Genomic DNA, 7534 nt, shown 5'->3' with positions numbered 1-7534 from the left:
ATTGTGTTTATCTGCAGTTAGTTACACGAATTCATATATGAAGTTTTAATAAGTTGTACTTACGCACAATTTACTTGTAATATTGAGTTTTAAGTAATATGCATTAATAAACAATATTTTATGCATAAAAAATGTTTTTTAAGAGTTTTTGCCAAATGATTTATAATATAGAATATAATTTTTTTATATAATTTAATTTAAGTTAAATAATAAAACAATTTATTTTTTGTTTAATATTATAAATTTTATAAAGATAATAATTAAGTATTCTATTAGAATTTAATGATCATACTAATTATATTTTAGATTTTTTATATTTAAAATGAGATGTTTATCCTGTATTTAATTGTGTTTATCTGCAGTTAGTTACACGAATTCATATATGGGAAGGGTTTAAGAGCTTTTAAGAGTTTTAGCCAAATGCTTTATAATATAGTATAGATAAATAATCAATCGACTTACATATTGATCTTTCTTGCTTTATTTATATACTAGTATATTCACGAACAAAATAGATAGGTTTCAATTTTTTTACAGAACCAAACGTATGGTTAAACCTGATTTCACATTTCATTCAATTTTTTTTGATAAATTCCAATTTCGACATAATTCATTACGTAAACCAAACACAATCTAACTCTTTTAGAGCATTTCCAAGGCACTAAAAACACCAAATATGATGGGCTCCAATTACACTAAAAGAATACCAAATTCAGGATTTTAAGATGATTTTAGAGAAAATGACGGGCATAAAGCTTTTGCCCGTTTGATAATTCACTCAAATTCCACAACCGGCAAAAAATTTGAAGTTTTAGTGGTTGGTTGGAAGCAAATTTGGTGATTTGCCAGACCATCGAGATGCTCAAAATTAGTACATGAGATGTTTATGAATTTCATTTATTATGATCCAGATATTTATAAAAAATTATTAGAATTTATTCTTTATATTCTATGTTTTTGATAAGAAACAATAAATATATTTATAAAATCATACACTTAATAGATTAGGTGGACAATTGAAACACTCTCTCTCTCTCTCTCTCTCTCTCTCTCTCTCTCTCTATATATATATATATATATATATATATATATTAGTTTCGTAGCCACTGCAATACAACTAAATATATGTTAATTAACACCCTAAATCCAAGCCATAAATAGAAAAAAAATCACATGAATAGCATACAATGTACAAGTTCCTATGGTTGTCACAATTTCATGAATTCTTAAAAAAAGATCCCATATATATATATATATATATATATATATATATATATATGTATGTGTGTGTGTGTGTCATTATGCAAATAGGAGCATATTCAATGGCATTGGTGACGAATTGGACATTGATATTCCATTATCACAGTATTGGTATAGCGCCACGTTTTATAGCGACGTTGATGAATCCGTAAGAGTTTAGCTAATGGAAAAAAGATTAATGCACGGATGATCTGCTTTACTTAATTACGAGGAAAAACATCGCAGTAGAAATCCGTTATTTCTTCGATACTGAAGTTGTGGTAAGATTTCGTTACATGAGTAAACGTAATTCACGTTGATTCAGTACTCGATATAGAACATATCATGTAAGAAGTAACCGTAAAATGTAGTCGGATATAAAAATTAAACATGGACGTAAAGTCGCAATATGCGATGTTTAAGAGAAACTTGGTGGCATCCGCAAACCATAATTAGGACATCGTAAAACCTTCCCTACTTCACGTGGGTTTTGTACTTGAAGGGACAATCACATTATAAATAATAGAGTAAACTACAATTTTAGTCCCTGTACTTTGTCTGAGATTTCTATTTTCGTCCCTCTAGTTTCAAAACTACACTTATCATCACTATAGTTTGTATTGTATTTCTCTTTTTGACCCTCAACTAACATCGTCAATAACACACATAGCCACCACCATCAAGGTGTATATAAATTCGATTTTTTTTAAATTCAAATTCGATCCAAACTTTATTTTTATATTTATTTTTTCGTGATTAGCATAAAAAGATTGCAATATCCAGTGACGGATCCAGGATTTTGGTCTAGTGGGGGCACCTGTAAGGTAGCTTAAACGCCCACAAAGTCGTCCGATGTGTTTTTAGCCTTATTCCACCATTCTAAGAGATTTTTGAAGTTTTTTGGATTATTTTGAGGGATTTTTTAAGGGTTTTTTTTATCAATTTCGATGAACTTTTCGGTTTTTTGGTTGATTTCAAGATACTTTCTTTAGTTGGTGGGGGCCTAACAAGAAATTACGGAGGAAAACCATGGTAGAAAGTAAAAAAAACAACTTTTACCCTTAGAAAATTCATTTTTTTTAATTTTTTAATGGGGGCCTTTCCCCCCACCTTTTACAAGATAGATCCGCCCCTGGCAATATATATTACTAAATATTATAACGTTATAATAAATTAAATAGATTATTTCAAGTCATCGTGCTCCTTATGTCATGGGTGACACATGTGCTACAATGGCGGGGATAATTTGTCTTTTCACCCTTCCTTCCCGGTATTACTTCGCTATCGGTCATCCAGGAGTATTTAGCTTGCACAAGATGGTCCTTGTTGATTCACATGCTCTTTCTAAGGGATGATTAGGAAAATCACGTTGATTTCCGCTCGTACTCCTCACCCGAGGAGCACTCTCTGCTTTGAGATAGAGATTATATATAGCCTTAGGAAAGGATATCAGAGCACGATCTCCTTAGTGTTGCTTGTGTAGCCTTTCTGACGTAACTTCGGGAAAATGGGTGCCTCCTCACAAAGGGGTCTAACGTCCACACCGGATATGAACCAACTGTTTCGTTATTAAATCTTGGCTGAATTTTTTTATTTTTACCTATTTCTCTAGATAATTTATTATTGTCAAGTGGAAGTGCAGTGATGTATGCAACTGAAGCATCCTAACAGACTAGTAGACTTGTCCTTAATTGACAGGTTAGTGTAAACTGTTAAGTTTATAGCTAGTACTTAGTGAAAGATGATTTATCAAAAAAAAAATTATAGATTGTTAATAGGGGTAATTTGGGTGCGTATTTGGTAAAAATGGGTGCGGTCAAAATAATTGAGAAAAACATGGAAAAAACATTTGGTTAACAGCGTCAACTTAAAGGACGAAAACAGAATTAAAATGCGAACCACAATGATGATAAACGTAATTTTAAAACCACAAGAACGAAAATAGATACCTTTGACAGACTATAGGGACGAAAATCATATTTATTCTAAATAATAATAGGATAATGGAGAATAAAAAAGACTTTTATTATAAAACTTATTTGAAGAAAATAAAAATGATTTGGAATTATTTAAATAAATCTATAAAGATGAATAATAATAATAATAAATTGGACAATTTTGAAAAGGTCATGTAGAGAAATATAGCATTTCTATATTAAATATTTTTATCAGAAAAATCATAAATTTAAAGAATAGTCTAAAAAACCCTAATGAATTTTATTTTTTGAAATAATTAAGTTATTGAACAACTCTTTGGAACAAATAAGTTCTTGGACATTCCAAAATCTATTAAATAATTACTTGAACTTTCTAAAACTTGTTAAAGACATCCTTATGACCTATAAAACTGATTAATATAATAAAATAATAAAAAAAATCTAAAAAAAATCAATAAACTTTCATATTTTGAACGATAAGTACCTAAACTTTTTTGAACAAAAAAAAGTACTTACATCTATAAAATAAAAAATCATTGACTTATTTTATCATATTAATCAGTTGTAAATGTCATAAAAATGTATCTAATAAGTTTTAGAAAGTCCAATGAATTATTTAACAAATTTTGGAATATCCATAGATTTATTTGTTCCAAAAAATTATCCAATGACTTAATCATTTAAAACACTTAAATCCATTAAGTTTTTTATTTATTTACTTTTTCCTAAATTTAATTACAAAATTTATGCTATAAACTAATAATCTAATTTTTTATAAATTTAATTAAACATGTGAATACATTTATTTGACTTTAAAATGAAAATGGAAATGGAAATGAAAAATACACGTATGAGTCATAACTTCCAACCATTTAGTTGGATGATGGGAAAAAGGGCGAATGTTCAAGAAAAAGGAATCATTCATCCATCCATGGTCCCTCCCATCTCACATATGTATGATAGAGACATTGGTATGGTACCATTTTTATTTTATATAAAAAAAATACGATAACTGACACAGGTTTTGACTTAAAATCATGGTAAAAATTATTGGTAGTTTACAACTTGAGGTTTATAAGGAACTCACATATCTCATTTTCTATCTATATGAGACAAAGTTGTTACAAACTCTACCACTTAAACTCTGACATCCTCTTCATGCCTGTCCAAAATCTTTCTCTTTGTAGTCGACGATGTGGGATTCCCTTAAGATATTACAAGCACCTCGTTGAGGACTCATCATAACCGATATTGAGACTTATAAGGAACCCACATATCTCATTTTCTAAAGGATAAGTTGTTACAAGTTTCTCCACTTAAAACTCCTGACGTCTTCATCAGGTCTGCCCAGAATCTTCCTCTTATGTGAGATTCGCCTAAGATGTTACATACACCCCCCTCGAGGACTCACCGTAACCAGATGAGGTGTGCCCCACCATCCCAATGGTACAAGAATGGGTTTTTGATACCATTTGTAATACCCCCAAAGACCAAAAACAACATACTGACCCAATAATTTTGAATCGAACTTGAAATCAGTGTGAAAGTTATTGGTAGTCTACAACTAAAAACTTATAAAGAACTCATAAATCTCGTTTTCTATCCATATGAAAAAAATAAAGTTCCAATATATATATATATATATCGAGAAGAAGTTGTCAGTATTCAGATGAGAATCTGATTTATATAAAAAAAGAAAATAGAAAATAGTAGTGTGGGTAATGGTGTTAGTGAATGGTTTCAGGCCTGCATGTGTTGGCCTTTTCAGGCATGTATGTAAAGGGCCATCAATTCTTCTATGTGTCCATCGAGCATTCATTTGGATCAGATATTTTCTCTCTCTTCTTTTAAATTTGACTGATAACTTTATAACCGTTTAAATTCAAACTGATGTAAACAAAACTCATCAAACTACTAAATCAGGTGGGTTTCAAATGAAGTTTCTACTTCCATTTCGACCGCGATTCTTGTATTAGAAAATGTCTGTATGCGAAAAGAAATACAGTTTTCTCCTAAAAATGACAGTTTAGGTTTCTTCTTGTGTTTTTTTATTAACTTGGATATCCAACTCGCAATGCGAGTCGACTAATCACAGGGCGACCACCTGCTTTGCAGATAGCCGGAGTCACCGCATTTGAACCTCCGTGGCCACAATGAGATTTTTATTCCTCCTTAGATTTGAACCTGAGACCTCCAGGTACTTTTGACTTTTGGAGCCAAGATCAAACCAATAAGGCACCACCCTTGTGGGGTTTCTTGTTGTTGCCTCCAGCTTGAAAACATTAAAACTCTACTGTTCAGAACTCAAGAAAGTACAAGACACGGTTTTTGTTCTCATTAAATTTATGTCATGTCCACATCTCTCGTTATCGAATTTCCATTTATTAATTTATAACGTTACGGATTTCTGAAATCGTTAACGGAAGTAATTAACAGTATAACGAATATTTTTTGAAAGTAAACCATAATCATTATGGATTTCACAATCATTTTCTTTGATTAATCAAAAAAATTAACATGGGTTGTCTAGTTTATGGTGGGGTTTGCCATATATATTCATTGAATTTATGTCTTAACAAGTTGCCTCAAAAAGGGAAAAACACTTTATTTTCCATTTTTATTTTTTTAAATTATTTAAGTTGGTAACATATTTGAAAAAAAAATATTGGTATTATTTTACGTTCTGACAAATAATTTCTGAAAAAATAAACGTATAAAAATTATCGCGTCTTATAACTGTAGTAACCATAACGTAACTCAAGTCGTTGGGATGATGATTTTGCCATCTTGCTTCGGTTAGCTTTGAAGTTTAACGGAAATATCAATAATTTAGGTGAGGGCATTTACGACATTTTTTTGACATCTCGTTTGTACGTTTGGAGTGTGAGTGAGTCTTCTTGATTGAGGATTCTTCATAACTTTATATCAGCTTTAAATGATATTTGATACCTGTTATAACTGAGTGCACGACATGATTAGCATAATATAAAATTAATATTAATTGTAAAGTGTCTGGTTTCGTTACAAATGAAGTATAAGTGTCTTTCTGCAACATCGAAGTGATTTATTTCGTTTCTACTGTTGTTACAAATAAAAATTAAAGAAAAAAACAACGATCCTAACTTGAGGGTTATAATACATATGCAATAACATCACCTGTAGACTGCAACCGCTTTCTGTTAACTTATGAAGGTATATCAATTTAAAACAAGTGCACTTTAAGACCCGTAACTTTTCTCATTACGTCGGGACGACAGAGCAGGAGCAAGTGCATCCCCTAACACATACCCAAGTCCACCACTAGTACCAATCGAGTATTTACAACCTTAAGCTCACTATAATAAAATCGGGTTTATAGGACACTCTCAAATTCTAAACGTTCTAATAGACTTCTTTATAGGACCAAAAAAAGTGTCATATCTAAATGTGTTGTATTAAGTTTATATGACGTTTTTTGATGTCGTAATAAGTTTTTTTGGACACTTTTAATATAAAGCGTCTCATTATCAACTTTATAGGACACTATTTGAAAAAAAATCTCATATAAAAACAAGTGTCCTATAAAAAATTGAGTTTATAGGACAATTTCTCAAAAGTGTCATATAAAGTTGCTAATGCGATACTTTGTACTAAAAATGTCCTTAAAACTTGTTAAAACACCCAAAAGCGTCATATAAACTTATTACAACGCCTTTAGATAGGACGCTTTATGTTTTGGTCCTATAAATTAAGTCTTATAAATCGGTCTATTGGGACACTTAGAGATTGGAGGTGTCCTATAAACCCAATTTTGTTGTAGTGACTTGCAAATTTGAGTCACGTTGGAATTTCTGTATTAATTCAAAACACACACTTTTCTACATGATTTTTAGTTAAAATTTTCTAGATTGATTTGGTGTAAGATTTACTGAATTTGTTTGGTTTAATTTGATTTATTTATATAAATTAGACCCCTAAAATATATTCTTAACAATCGAACTATATCTTCGCCTGATAATTCATGTACATAAACATTCATGGGAAGTGGTCCTAACGCCTAGCGATTGTATAAAATTTTGACACGAACACATCCCTTTCGTTTTGAAACTGATTACGAGTTTGTGATCTTTCTAGATCTCTCTGTGCATTAAATTCATAGAGGATATAATATGCAACTATCAACCACATAAAATAAATCAATTAGACAGTACTAGTAGTTTCGTCGTTAAACAACCATTATGTTTGCAAATATACAAACAAAATTAATCTTTGTTGGATTATCGTTCCCTGATGCAGTACACAACCCGATCTGCTATCCATTTGATATGTTTTGTGTGTGTGTGTGTAATAGAGAGAGAGAGAGGGGGAGGAGAAAGAAT

This window comes from Cynara cardunculus, assembly GCF_001531365.2.
Source record: "Cynara cardunculus var. scolymus isolate 2C chromosome LG 10, CcrdV1, whole genome shotgun sequence".
Taxonomy (NCBI): Eukaryota; Viridiplantae; Streptophyta; class Magnoliopsida; order Asterales; family Asteraceae; genus Cynara; species Cynara cardunculus.
The sequence above is the reverse complement of the archived record's forward strand: the minus strand, read 5'-3'. Positions refer to the sequence as shown.